This window comes from Pseudophryne corroboree, unplaced genomic scaffold (assembly GCF_028390025.1).
Source record: "Pseudophryne corroboree isolate aPseCor3 unplaced genomic scaffold, aPseCor3.hap2 scaffold_2719, whole genome shotgun sequence".
NCBI lineage: Eukaryota > Metazoa > Chordata > Amphibia > Anura > Myobatrachidae > Pseudophryne > Pseudophryne corroboree.
The window spans coordinates 4234-18938 of NW_026969382.1; the positions used below are offsets into that span (position 1 = coordinate 4234).

A 14705-nucleotide genomic window follows, 5' to 3' on the forward strand; every position below is an offset into this window, starting at 1 on the left:
TAAAAATACGGGGGATCCCTGCCCAATTTTTCCCCCGCATTTTTGGAACCAGGACCAGCTCGAAGAGCCCGAGGCTGGTTATGCTTTGGAGGGGGGACCCCACGCCATTTTTTCCCCCGGGTTTTTCCCGTTTTTTCCCGTTTTTTAAAATCGCGGCAAAATCCGGCAAATCGGCCGTTTTTCGCCCGCGGGACTGTCGAATCCGTTTTTCATTGAATATGGTGAATTGTGTCGAATTTAAAAACGGCGATAATTTGCCGCGATTCGCCGTGAATTGCATATACCCCCAATTCTCTTAAGCATTTTTCAAATTGTGGCGATCAATACTCTGATTTTACTGACATAGTTATAGTAATACATGTATGTGCCTTAGTTGATTCCATTTTTACATACAACAATATCTTGTAATAGAAAATGTTAGTGTACTTGTGTCTGCATTTGCTGGAGCAAACAGTGATGCAATATAAAATTTGGGGGCATTTTTGGATTTAAGTCTCTGTCTGCATATATAATTTTTTATGTCAAAGAATGGATATCTTTTAGGTACTACTATATACTTGAGATTGTAGGCTCTTACGAGCTTATCCTTTGTCTTACTTTAATAATCTTCAACTGTACCACATCCAGCAGTCTTCTGCCAGCTGATACTTATTCCAGTGTCATCTGCTGATGTAACTATGTTTATTTACCCTGTACTTGTCCTATACTGTCATCAACTGTAAGTTGCTGTTTTCCTGTTAGATTATTTATGTACTCTGTAATTGGGAGCTGCGGAACCCTTGTGGCGCCATATAAATAAAGGATAATAATAATAATATACTGTGGTACAAAACGTGTACATATTTTATTGCTTTCTGTGTTAGTACGTTTGATGTTTGTTAGAAAACCCCAAATGAGGTAAATACACAAGTCTATGAACTCAAAGTGCTTTTTTAGCTGTTTCTAATGCTGGGAGGAGTGTATTGGTGAGCTTCTAGTATCATGTGGGGCAACACACTGTAACTTGCTATTTAAGGATGTTTTGATTTTCTTCACATTTTATAGGCAGCTTGGACTAGATTTGGTTCCAAGGAAAGAGTTTGCTATGGTTGATCCAGAAGACATTAGCGTTACTGAATTATATAAATTGGTAAGTAAGTATGAGTGAAGTGTGTGTGTGTGTGTGTGTGTGTGTGTGTGTGTGTGTGTATATAATATAATATACTTTTTTTTTTGTGTGTGTGAAATATTTGTCTTTATACTGTATGTGTCTCTGTTGGTTCACTTTGTGATCAGATCTTTCAGGTTATCAGATCTTTCTGGATGTCGTGGTATTGATCATACCCCTAGCTGGACAAATTACCTGTCCATACAGTGCATCCGATAAGTATTCATAGCGCTTCACTTTTTCCACATTTTGTTATGTTACAGCCTTATTCCAAAATGGAATAAATAATTTTTTCTCTTAAAATTCTACACATGATACACCATAATGACAATGTAAAAAAAAGTGTTTTTCAGATTTTTTCAAATTTATTAACAATAAAAAAAACTAAGAACTCACATGTACATAAGTATTCACAGCCTTTGCTCAATACTTTGTTGATGCACCTTTGGCAGCAATTACAGCCTCAAGTGTCTTTGAATATGATGCCACAAGCTTGGCACACCTATCTTTGGGCAGTTTCACCCATTCCTCTTTGCAGCACCTCTCAAGCTCTATCAGGTTGGATGGAAAGCATTGGTACACAGCCATTTTCAGATCTCTCCAGAGATGTTCAATCGGATTCAAGTCTGGGCTCTGACTGAGCCAATCAAGGACATTCACAGAATTGTCCTGAAGCCACTCCTTTGATGTCTTGGCTGTGTGCTTAGGGCCATTGTCCTGCTGAAAGATGAACCGTCTCCCCAGTCTGAGGTCAAGAACTCTCTGGAGCAGGTTTTTATCCAGGATGTCTCTGTACATTGTTGCATTAATCTTTCCCTCTATGCTGACTAGTATTCCAGTTCCTGCCACTGAATAACATCCCCACAGTATGATGCTGCCACCACCATGCTTCACTGTAGGGATGGTATTGGCCTAGTGATGAGAAGTGCCTGGTTTCCTCCAAACATGATGCCTGGCAGTCACGCCAAAGAGTTCAGTCTTTGTCTCATCAGACCAGAGAATTTTGTTTCTCATGGTCTGAGAGTCCTTTAGGTGCATTTTGGCAAACTCCAGGCGGGCTGCCATGTGCTGTTTACTAAGGAGTGGCTTCCGTCTGGACACTCTACCATACAGGCCTGATTGGTGGATTGCTGCAGAGGAATGATGTAGCTCTGTCAGAGTGACCATTGGGTTCTTGGTCACCTCCTTGACTAGGGTCCTTCTCCCTCGATTGCTCAGTTTAGACGGCCGGCCAGCTCTAGGAAGAGTCCTGGTGGTTTCCGAACGTCTTCCATTAAGGATGATAGAGGCCATTGTGCTCATTGGGACCTTCAAAGTAGCAGATATTTTTCTGTACCCTTCCCCAGATTTGTGCCTCGAGACAATCCTTTCTCGGAGGTCTACAGACAATTCCTTTTGACTTCATGCTTGGTTTGTGCTCAGACATGCACTGTCAAGTGTGGGACCTTATATAGACAGGTGTGTGCCTTTCCATATCATGTCCAATCAACTGAATTTACCACAGATGGACTCCAATTAAGCTGTTGTAACATCTCAAGGATGATCAGTGGAAACAGGATGCACCTGGGCTCAATTTGGAGCTCCATGGCAAAGGCTGTGAATACTTATGTACATGTGATTTCTTAGTTTTTTATTTTTAATAAATTTGCAAAAATCACAAAAAACTTTTTTCACATTGTGATTATGGGGTATTGTGTGTAGAATTTTGAGGGGGAAAAATTAATTTATTCCATTTTGGAATAAGGCTATAACATAACAAAATCTGGAGAAAGTGCTGTGAATACTTTCTGGATGCACTGTAGTTCCGAAATGTTACAGTGTATATTGGTCTGTCTCCAATCTTCCAAGTAATTGGCTTTGGTTAATGTTTTGTCTCCCACAACTTTGTAGAGTGTACTCTTACTTAGGGGGTAATTCCAAGTTGATCGCAGCAGGAAATTTTTTAGCAGTTGGGCAAAACCATGTGCACTGCAGGGGGTGCAGATATTACATTTGCAGAGAGAGTTAGATTTGGGTGGGTTATATTGTTTCTGTGCAGGGTAAATACTGGCTGCTTTATTTTTACACTGCAATTTAGATTGCAGATTGAACACACCACACCCAAATCTAACTCTCTCTGCACATGTTATATCTGCCTCCCCTGCAGTGCACATGGTTTTGCCCAACTGCTAAAAAATTTCCTGCTACGATCAACTTGGAATTACCCCCTAGTTACTTAGTAACAGCTTTGGAACATCCCTAAGTTTATAGTGCCCTTCATTGAGGATGTGGGAGAAAATTGTTTTTTGTACTAACCTTTTAATCTTTTTCTCTGAATACATTTGGGAGACAATGTGGTACCACCCTTCATGGCTCTTTGGTTACAGTAAGGCTGGGTACACACTATGCCGATAGATCCACCGAAAGTAGCGGTCATTTTAGTAAGCATACACACTTACCAATTTGCTGCTCAGTATGCAGACATCACAACGGGGTGGGCTTTTGAATTTGCCCGCACAGCATGCAGTTGGCAGGTTCCCGTACACACAGCCAGACATGCCAATATATCTACAATTCTTTATTTTGGTCTTATCCTAGTGACCTTGTTAATAAAGAAATAAGTAGCTATTGCAAGGAGGAATTATATAGGGCAGGGGCTACTTTACAAATTAGTTTTATCATGTACAGTGCTAAATGCTGCAATGCACATTTTGTGTTAGTAGTAACCCCAAATGATTTAGAGAAAAGGATTTAACCAGAAGTACAAAATTCTTTTTTTTTTTTATCATAGACCCTCTAATTGTTTGCGGTACTTACCATTCTTTATCACCGCTTATCACAGTGATACAGAATGTTGTACCACTGCAATTTATGAAATTTGAATCCTCTACATTTTTAAAAACAATCTTTACTTAATGTTCCAATGCAAGGCTTCTTTATATTGAGAAACTGGAAACATTACTAAGCATGCCTAGTAAACATATTTTATTTATTGGCAGTTATTTATATAGCGCGCACACATTCTGCAGCGCTTTACAGAGGATATTTGTCCATCAGTCAGTGCCCCAGTACAGCTTACACTCTGTATTCACTACTACATGCGCACACACACACAAACGGTAAAGGTTAACTTTTTGCCAGAAGCCAATTAGTCTATGCTAAATAAGTAACATTTTGGATTGTGGGAGGAAAGCAGTGCCCTTGTCTCAATACTAGGCATGTGCAAGCCAATAAGGATAAGGCCAATAAGGATCGAGTACTCATGATGCCATCCTAAAATTACATTACATTTTTAGCCTACTTGATTTGACATTTAACTCGAACACACACTTCTCTGTCCCTGTAGCCTGTTATGAGAACTTTGATATAATGAGAGACTGGAGGGACCACAGGAGAAGTCTGTGATTTGTAGGCAGTTTTATTCTTGTTAAATAGAAAGAAGCAGTAATAATGTAAAAAAACACTATATAAAGAGGGTTATCATTGCTTGATATAAAGATCCCATAAAGATGTACTGCATTAATACGTTTGGATACATACAACTATTGATCCCTACTGTATATGTTGAATCCATATCCTTATTTGCCACTTACTATTAAGAAAATGTAGGGGGAATTCAATTAGCTACAGTAATTTACCATAGGCTAATTGATCTATATTGAATTAGCCCTGAAGGAAGCCCGCAGGCTGCAGTTAACATTAATTTTTTTTTTGAGCCTGAACTCAATAAGAAAATCCTCGATAACTGGCCCATTTTTGGTTGCCATGGAACGTGTTAACACATTGGTCTGGGAACTTATTCCAGATTCTGTTGTTAATACTAAAACTCGTTGCGTATGATAAATGGTGCTCGCGCCGGCTTTTAGGTGCTAAGGAGGTAGCCCCTGATGATACAATTAGCCGTGGTAATTGACCGTGATTAATTGGATACCCCTCTTTAACGTACCTTCTGTATTATGAGTGCAAGGATATTTACCTACAATAAGTTTATTTGAAGTGTTTAAGTGAAATGCATGACCAAATTAAGTGATCTTTCTGACAAACGAATACTTAATTCCTGTGAACCTGGCTGCACACAAAACAGTCACCAGCCATTCAATCTCATTATCTTTTCTCTTATGTCGTAGTGGATACTGGGGTCTTGTACTTTAGTACCCTTGGGGTATAGATCGGGTCCACTGGAGCCTAGCACTTTAAAAACCTTTAGTGTGTGTGTGTGTGTGCTGGCTCCTCCCCTCTATGCCCCTCCTACCAGACTCAGTTAAGAAAAATGTGCCCATGGAGCCAGGTGTATTTCTCTGGAGTTCCAGAGAGTTTCCTTTGTTTTTATTTTAGTTAATTATTATCAGGTAGCTTTGGTTGGCAGCCAGGCTACCTGCTTCGTGGGACTTGGAGGGGGACCGAACCAACCTCCTGAGGGTTAATTGTACGTAATCCCAGCTGACAGGACACTGAGCTCCTGAGGTACTTATCACACATAGTTAGTATGTGTGCCCACACCAGCAGCTAGCTGCCACCCTCTAACAGATGCCGAAGTATAAGGTGCGATGAGTGTTACACTGGGGTCCCGGTTAGCGGGTCCCTGGTGCAGTTTTAGCGGCAAGTTACGTGGCGTTCACGGGCCCAGAGCTGCGGTGCCTGCTGTGGACAAACTGATGCCCCTCAGTGCTCACTGTCACAAAAAGGCATTGTGTGTACTGTATGCATATTATGATGTTATTTCTAACATAGCCAGTATATACTATTCATCAGGGACTATTCTACTATTCATCAGGGACCGCACGCCATTACAGGCGGTGGGGCTTCCCGAAGCGGCACCTGAGGCGGGAAGGCGCCATTTCCTGCTGCTGCGGATCAAGGCTGCATGCACGCTGCTCCTCCAGAGACGCACGCTGCTACAGGTCTCTATGTTTGTACCAGGGGGTTATAGGGGTGAGCACGCCAGCGGTAGCACTGCTGCACTACTGTCAGGTCATACACTTAGTTACACATTGTACTTGTACTGCTGTGTTTTGTGTGCTGGTGTCCGCTCCTCAGTATCACTCCAGGGGCTCTCTAGGGTCTGTGTGGAGGTGTTGGTCAGTGGGCAGCGCTGTTTATACAGTTTTGTAAGATGTCTGTGGACATGGTAATGTATGCTGCTTGTAACTCAACCCTGACAAGTTCACAGGCACCTGACTGGCTAGATAGTTTTAAAAGCATGATTCAGAATGTTAATTCAGAATTAGCTGCAGCTAGAAAAGAGATACAGGTATTAAAACACTCTATTGATTGTGTGGACAAAGCAGCAGATACCAAGAAGGCTTCTCAGCCTCCTCTAGTGGTTTCACATAAATGCTCACTGCCACAGGTGCTCCAGTCTGATTCTCATTCTGATCAGCCTGATGTAGATGATGATGATATGGATGAGGACGGCTCTCTGTCCCCAGTGGTGAAGGCCCTCATCTTTGCTGTGAGAGAGGCTCTTCACATACCAGATCAGGAGTCAGAGCCAGATGAGGAGTTGTATTTTAATGTTAGACCAAAGACCTCAGCAACTTTTCCTGTGTCTAAAGCGTTAAACTCCCTGGTCAAGGAAGCATGGTTAAACCCTGAAAAATATTTGTAAAATTCCTCAGTGGTTTTTAACTACTTTTCCCCTCCCAGCTGAGGAAAGGAAGGTATGGGAAAACTCCCCTGTCAGTCGATACGTCTGTATACAGACTATCTAAGAAATTGGTACTCCCGGTGCCAGGATCTATATCCCTAAAAGAGCCAGCTTACCATAAGATTAAGACCACGCTCAAGGCAATATATACGGCAGCAGGCACAGCACAACGCCCCACAATTGTTTGTGGGTGGATTTCCAGGGTGGGTAGTCAAGTGGTCAGATAATGTTATTGATGGTTTAGACTCTCTGCCCCGGGATGAGGTCAGTACTCTGCTGCAACATATACAGGATGCTGCAAATTTTATGAGTGAGGCTATTAAGGAGTGGTGAAAGATAAATGGCCGCACTACTGCTATGGCTGTTTCGGCGCGCAGAGCTCTGTGGTTACATCAGTGGTTGGCAGATGCTAATTTCAAAAAGGGTGTAGAAAATATTCCCTTTACAGGTGATGCCTTGTTTGGAGACAAATTAAATAAATGGATCTCCAAAGCAACGGTGGGTAAGTCTACCTATCTGCCGTCTGCTGCGCCACCTGCTAGACGTTCTTACACAGGACCCTCCTTGCAGTCCTTTCGTGTGGCAAGGTTCAGAGGCAGGGGCCAAGGGGTCTCCACCACTCCCAGAGGATCTCATGGTAAGTCCCGTAAACCTGCAAATGCTGTCTCTCTGGACCAGAACACTGGATCCCCTGCCGCTAAGCCTTCCGCGTGACGGTTGGCCCAGCAGCAAGGCGACTTTCAGGTTAGGTGCTTGCCTTCAACATTTCGCCCACTTGTGGGCGGAATCCTGCTGGGATCGTTGGGTGAGGGACCTCATTTCCCAAGGATACCGGCTGGAATTTCAAACACTCCCTCACAGATTTTTCCAGTCGGGCTTACCAGCTTTACCCGCAGCAAAAGTTACCTTACGAGAGGCTATTCAAAAACTCTTGCAGACAGGGGTGGTGGTTACAGTACCGCCTCCGTTACGCAACAGGGGTTTTTACTCCAGTATTTTTGTCATTCCCAAACCAGACGGTTCGGTGTTCCCCATCTTTAACCTGAAGTCTCTAAACCAGTATCTGCATGAGTTCAAATTCAAGATGGAATCCCTGCAGGCGGTGTGTCCTGGTGTCTCTGAATGTCAAGGATGCTTACCTACACATTCTCATGTGGACCCCTCATTAGACTTACCACAGGTTCGCCATATTGGATGATCATTTCCAGTTTCAGGCCTTACCCTTTGGATTATCCACAGCTCCGAGGATCTTCACTAAAGTCATGGCGGAGATGATGCTGCAACTGTGCATGATGGGAGTAAACATACTGTAGTCCCCTGCTTGGACGATCTCCTCATAAAGGCTGTGTCCAAGGAGCGTCTGCTGCACAGCATCGATCTGATGACTCGCCTACTTACGGATAATGGGCGGATCCTAAATTTTCAGAAATCTCACCTGGAACCGACCCAACGTCTTCAGTTCCTGGGAATGATTCTGGACACAGTGTCTCATGGACAAGGCCTTGACTATCCAGGCTATGGTTCGCTCGGTGCTCAGTCCTTGCAAGGTATCCATACATCTTTGCATTCGATTACTGGGCAAGATGGTGGCTGCTAACGAGGTAATCCAATACGACAGATTCCATGCCCGTCCATTTCTGCTGGATCTATTGGACAAATGGTCGTGGTCTTACTTTCATATGCATCAGGAAGTGACCTTATCTCCGAAAGCCCGGATTTCTCTATTATGGTGGCTACAGGTTCCTCACCTGGTGGAGGGCAGGAGTTTCAATATCCACTCATAAACTTTACTGACAACGGATGCCAGCATCCGGGGTTGGGGGACTGTGACCCAGTGGGCCCAGTTCAAGGGGATATGGTCGAGACAGGAGTCTGTTCTGCCGATTAAACATCCGGGAACTCAATGCAGTTTACAATGCTCTTCTGCAGGCGTCTCATCTCCTGAAGGATCAGGCGATCCAGGTTCAGTCGGAACAACGCCACGGCTGTGACGTACATAAACCGACAAGGGGGAACAAGAAGCAGAGCGGCGATGCGGGAGGTGTCAAAAATCCTCCTCTGGTTGGAGGCCAACGCAAGGGGCATCTCAGCCATATTCATTCCAGGAGTGGACAACTGGGGAACAGACTTCTTCAGCAGGTACGACCTCCATCCGGGGAAATGGGGCCTACATCCCCAGGTGTTTCAACAGCTAATTCACCGGTGGGGCTGTCCGCAGATAGATCTGATGGCTTCTCGACTCAACAAGAAGCTATGCCGTTACTGTTCCAGAATGAGGAATCCACAGACTGTTGCAGTGGACGCACTGACGATGCCATGGAGGTACCAGTTTGTGTACCTGTTCCCTCCTCTACCGCTAATCCCAAAAAGACTAGGAAGGGAAAGCGTTCAGGCCATTCTAATTGCCCCGGATTGGCCGCGACGGTCGTGGTACTCGGACCTCCTAACCATGGCTCTAGAGGATCACTGGCCTCTACCTCTCCGAGAAGATCTTCTTCAACAAGGTCCGTTCGTCTATCCAGACTTACAGTGGCTATGTTTGATGGCTTGGAAGTTGAGAGGGAAATTCTAGCTAGGAAAGGTCTTCCCTCCAGGGTCATTTCCACCATGGTCCAGGCCAGGTAGATGGTTACATCGAAACATTATCATCGTATCTGGAAAAAGTGTGTTTCCTGGTGTGAGGGTAGTAAGTTTTCTCCCGTGGAATTTAGAATTTATCGTGTTCTACTTTTCCTACACGCAGGAGTGGATATGGACCTACGGTTAGGCTCCATCAAAGTTCAGATTTATGCGCTCTCTTTTTTTCTTCCAGAAACAACTTGCCATGTTGCCTGAAGTACAAACTTTCTTGAAGGGAGTTCTTCATTTGCAACCGCCCTTTGTACTTCCCACGGCTCCCTGGGACCTCAATGCGGTTCTGTGCTTTCTCCAATCAGACTGGTTTGAACCCTTTCATAGGGTGGAGTTAAAATTTCTCACCTGGAAGACGGTGAAGTTATTGGCATTGGTGACTGCCAGACGGTTGTCTCAATTGGGGGCCTTATCCTGTAAGAGCCCTTATTTGATATTTCATGAAGACAATGCGGAACTTAGGACCCATACTCAGTTCCTTGCCAAAAGTGGTGTCAGCCTTTCATGTGAATCAACCTATCGTGGTTCCAGTGTTGTCTGATGCGTCCATTGGTCCTGAGTCCCTGGATGTGGTCAGGGCCCTGAAGAGTTATGTGAAAAGGTGGGCTCGTCATTGGAAATCTGACCCGCTGTTTGTCCTTTATGATGCCTCCATGGTTGGTCGGCCGGCTTCTAAGCAATCTATTGCTCGCTGGCTTCGGTTGACCATCCAACAGGCATATACTTCAGCGGCTCTGCTTTGCCGATGTCTGTTCAGTCCAACTCTACAAGGTCGGTGGGCTCTTCCTGGGCGGCTGCGCGGGGAGTGTCGGCCCTACAGTTATACCGAGCTGCTACTTGGTCTGGTTCGAACACGTTTGTAAAATTCGGTTCGATACCCTGGCCAAGGATGACCTTCAGATTGGTCAGGCGGTTTTGCAGGGGTCTCCGCACTCTCCCACCCGTTTTGGGAACTTTGGGACTTCCCCATGGTTCAAGACCCCAATATCCACTAGGACGTAAGAGAAAATAGGAATTTAATACCTACCGGTAATTTCTTTTCTCCTAGTCCATAGTGGATACTGGGCACCCTCCTCAGTGCTTCGTTTCTGCTTACCTGTGTAACTGTTTGGTTGGACCGGCGTTGCGGTCTCATCATGTTGTTGGGATAGCGGTGCTATCCTGGTTGGGTTGGTGTTGCTATCCTCTGTTCTGGTTAGCGCCCTCCTTTCATTTATGGTGTGTGTTGGTTTGTTGCCTCACCACTGTTTTAATGTTTCTTCTCTCATATTATGTCCGTCTCCTCTGGCAAAGTTTTCATAGACTGAGTCTGTTGGGAATGACATAGAGGGGAGGAGCCAGCACACACATTACACACACTAAAGGTTTTTAAAGTGCTAGGCTCCAGTGGACCTGATCTATACCCCAAGGGTACTAAAGTACAAGACCCCAGTATCCACTACAGACTAGGAGAAAATAAATTACCGGCAGGTATTAAATTCCTATTTTATCATCATGTGTTTTCTTACTATTTGTTTTATTTTTGTATTTACTAGTACTAGTACTAGTATAGTTGAAAGTACATGACTTAATTTGTTCTTTGCACAGATGGAACACAGACATCGGAAAAAAGACACTCCAGTTCCAGCTAGCAGTCACCACCTGTTTGTGCAAATGAAGAGTTTAATGTGCTCAAACCTGGGAGAGGAGCTAGAGGTGATATTCTCACTTTATGATGGCAAAGAAAATCGACCAATAAGGTAATCCACATAATTTTAATAGTGAGAGTGGTGCATGGGTTACAGATCTCAATGTAGTCCATTGACCTTTTAAGCTGTTCTATTACCTACAGTAATTGGGAAATTTGACCAAATTTCTCTTGCCAGAGCCAACTGGGTTATTCCATGCAGTCATCTTTTTTAAAATATATATATATATATGTCTATCTATATATATATATATATATATATCTATATATATATATATATATATATATATATATATATATATCTATCTATATATCTATCGGTGTGTATGTATATATATATATATATATATATATATATATATAGATGAAAAAAAAGGGGGTAGACCTAAAAATAGCGCTATGTATGGAGCTCAACCTCAAGACGTACTCCCTGTTAGATGGAGTACAAAGATACAAATGCAAACAAAGGGTGATGTCTAAGGGAGCTTATGTAGAAACTGCTCAGCAGGAAGAGTGGCTACTCCTAATCAGCAGTGACTAGGAGTAGCCACTCTTCCTGCTGAGCAGTTGCTACATAAACAAAATTGTGGCCTATAGCGAATTCAGCATTATTGTGTTACTATTTTCCTTACCGAATTGGCATATTCAATACAAATCTAGCTGTGAATTCAGCGCATTTTTATTGCATCTGTTATTGCAAGCTTGTTTTTACTGATTTTTTGTGAGATTTATATGATCATTGATTGGTCACCCATTCTTTTATGTTCTTCCGACCTTTTGATAATGAGCCCCTGATGAAGTCCGGTTGGACGAAACGCGTTGGGTTTGGGTCGGATATGAGAACATCGGATATGTAATAATTAAGAAAACAACATTGGATTAACGAATTGTCCGCAATATACGGTTTCTATATCTGATGTCTGCATTTTAATTATGTCAGCCATTTGTCATTCACTGTGATTGTTCAATATTTTTATATAAATAAATCTGAATTTTTTAAGTGAATTGTGGTCAAATCCTGGAAGGTATAACTATAAATAAGCTCCCTTAGACATCACCCTTTGTTTGCATATATATATATGTATATATATATATATATATATATATATAGACTCGTATTTATTTTATCATCTTTGTATTTAGTTTCAACAGATTTTTTTTCTTCTGTTACAGTGATGATTATTCTTGCATACCCAAATTGCTGCAATTTTAGATCATGTTTAGTCCTACAATAGTCAGAATGACCTCTTTTATGATTAACAGATTATTCTTTGCTTTAAAAATGTCTCTTGGCGCTAATAGTGCATATAAAACCTTTAACAATCGAACCTTAATAGAGATAAAATTTAAATGAATTCAGCTGCTGAGTGTCAATTATACCTGTGTAAGCATAAACTTATATGAATCTCCTATTTCAAACAGGAGAAACAACTAGACGATACTGAAAACCACTCTGCACTATTGCTATCAATCAGGCTTTGAAATAAAGTGAAATCACATGTACACACAACATATTATTTAATAAATCAATTGTCTAGATTATTCTTTGCGCCCCTTCTGTTATGAACTAGTTGCATGGTCCATTTAATTTTATACATAATTAGTTAAAAACATGTTCTGTCTTCCTACATCAGTGTGGCTGAAGACTCTCAAAACACACTGTACTTCCACTTTTCTGCCTCTAAGGGGGCAATTCAGTTCCTAGTGATGGGATGTCAGAATATTTGACATTTAAGCTGCCCATTTTTAAAGCTGTTCACAGCTTCTGTACCTCTTCTCAGATATTTGACTTTCCTGATTTTATGTTCAACTTGATGTCATTAAATAGGGACGGCTTCTGGTGATTGTGCTGGCCAGCCTAGACAGGACTTTGACAACTTATTTCCTCACCTAAGTAGTTTATGCATGTCTTAGAAGTACAGTATGCTTACTTTTGTTGTCCTGCCCACAGGTGATAACCTGAAGCTGTAGAATATAGTAGTACCCTTTTTGTATGTTATTCCTTGCATTCCGTGTAACTCTCCAACAGTACCAGCATATAAACATTCCCATACCTTTACAGATCCTCAGCCATATTTGACAGAAGGTAGTGAGTTCTCCTCAATCATTCTTTTATTTTCTAACATACCGTATGATCAACCATTTGAGCCGAAAACTTCAAGTTTAGAAACCTAATGATCTTTTCAGTCATCCACCATACAAATGTCTGTGTTGTTTTGGCTGTTTCCTATTTGCCAGTATTAAATATGTCTTTCACCTTGCAACTATATAACTGTCTGCGGCCAGCATCCAGATGTAATTTTTTTTACTGTTGCAGATGGCATTGGTATTTGGTGTGTACTATTTACACCAGTGACATGGGGTAAGGTCTGTGGCTGGGGAGGCACCGGCTAGTATCAGAGCCAGATTTACTCCAATTACCACCCTATATATAGCTTATCGTTTCTGAAACTAGTACAGTAATAGGCACAGTGGGGCAACAAATGGCACAGGGTAATACATAGCATGGCGGTCACAGGGTAACAGATGACACAAGATGGCACAGGGTAACACATGGCACAGGGTGGCAGAGAGTAACACATGGTACAGTGTAATACATAGCACAGGGTAACGCATTACACTGGGTGGCACAGGGTAACACATAGCACAGGAGGAACAGGGTAACTGGGCACAGACTAATACATAGCACAGGAGGTACATGGTAACATACAGCACAGGGTAATGCTTAGCACATGGAGGAACAGGTTAATTAATACATGGCACCAAGGGCACTGGTTAAAAAAATGGCACAGGAGGGCATAGTATAACACATGGCACAGGGAAGCACTGCCAGGGGACTTTGTGGAGAGAGAGGAGAAGGGGGAAGTATGGGCACAGTACCTGGTGGTAACCAGCTGCTGTGTGACACCATGCACTGCAGGTGTACTGGGAGCACATACAGCTACCTCCTGTCCCAGGCTCCCGGCAAGAACTCAGTTGCTGCTACCTCTGCAGTGCTGGGTCCTTGGCTTCTGCTGCTGGACCCCCCCGGGAAGGAGAATAGATAGCGTGGTGCCACCATGCCCGCAGCGCAGTAATAATTTTAAAAAGGTTCTCCAAACAGTATAGTGTTGTTGGTTGGTTTTGCATAAATTGTTTGTGCCACGACTGATTTTTGAAAATAGTCTTTTTGCAACATTTCATGTTTCCTTAATGTACTGTAGGTCATTTTATAGATTATCGTAATATTTGATAAATAAAGTTAGTATAACAAAGTTGACGGTCTAGAGCTGCTAATTAGTCTTCATTTGCCAGAATTATGTTTTTGTACCATGTTAAGTACAGAACTCCTCGTATTTGTTTATGCATTCCCAGCATGTAAATAACTAGTATGCTCAAATGAACCCATATATTTACACAAATTAATCCACGATTTTGATATTTTTTTCCTCAAATTCGGCAAGTATCTTAAGTATCTAGAAAAAGACATCGGATAACACATTTTGAAATTGGTTTTAGACCAACACTGCTACAAATGCACAGCTTCTTGCATAATACATTTTAGACCTAGAATATCAAAGCTTTGAAATATCTTCACATGAAAGGGAAAAGTTGCCCAGCTACCAAAAGCCAAA

General features: G+C 42.5%; 1 long non-coding RNA gene across 1 annotated transcript; it reads left to right on the forward strand.

The window, feature by feature from the left end:
• Window positions 1-1044: 1044 nt before the first annotated feature.
• Window positions 1045-12606, forward strand: LOC135013707 (uncharacterized). Its single transcript, XR_010212353.1, has 3 exons — window positions 1045-1129; window positions 10992-11143; window positions 12514-12606. It is a non-coding gene; the product is annotated as an uncharacterized LOC135013707 (long non-coding RNA).
• Window positions 12607-14705: the final 2099 nt, after the last annotated feature.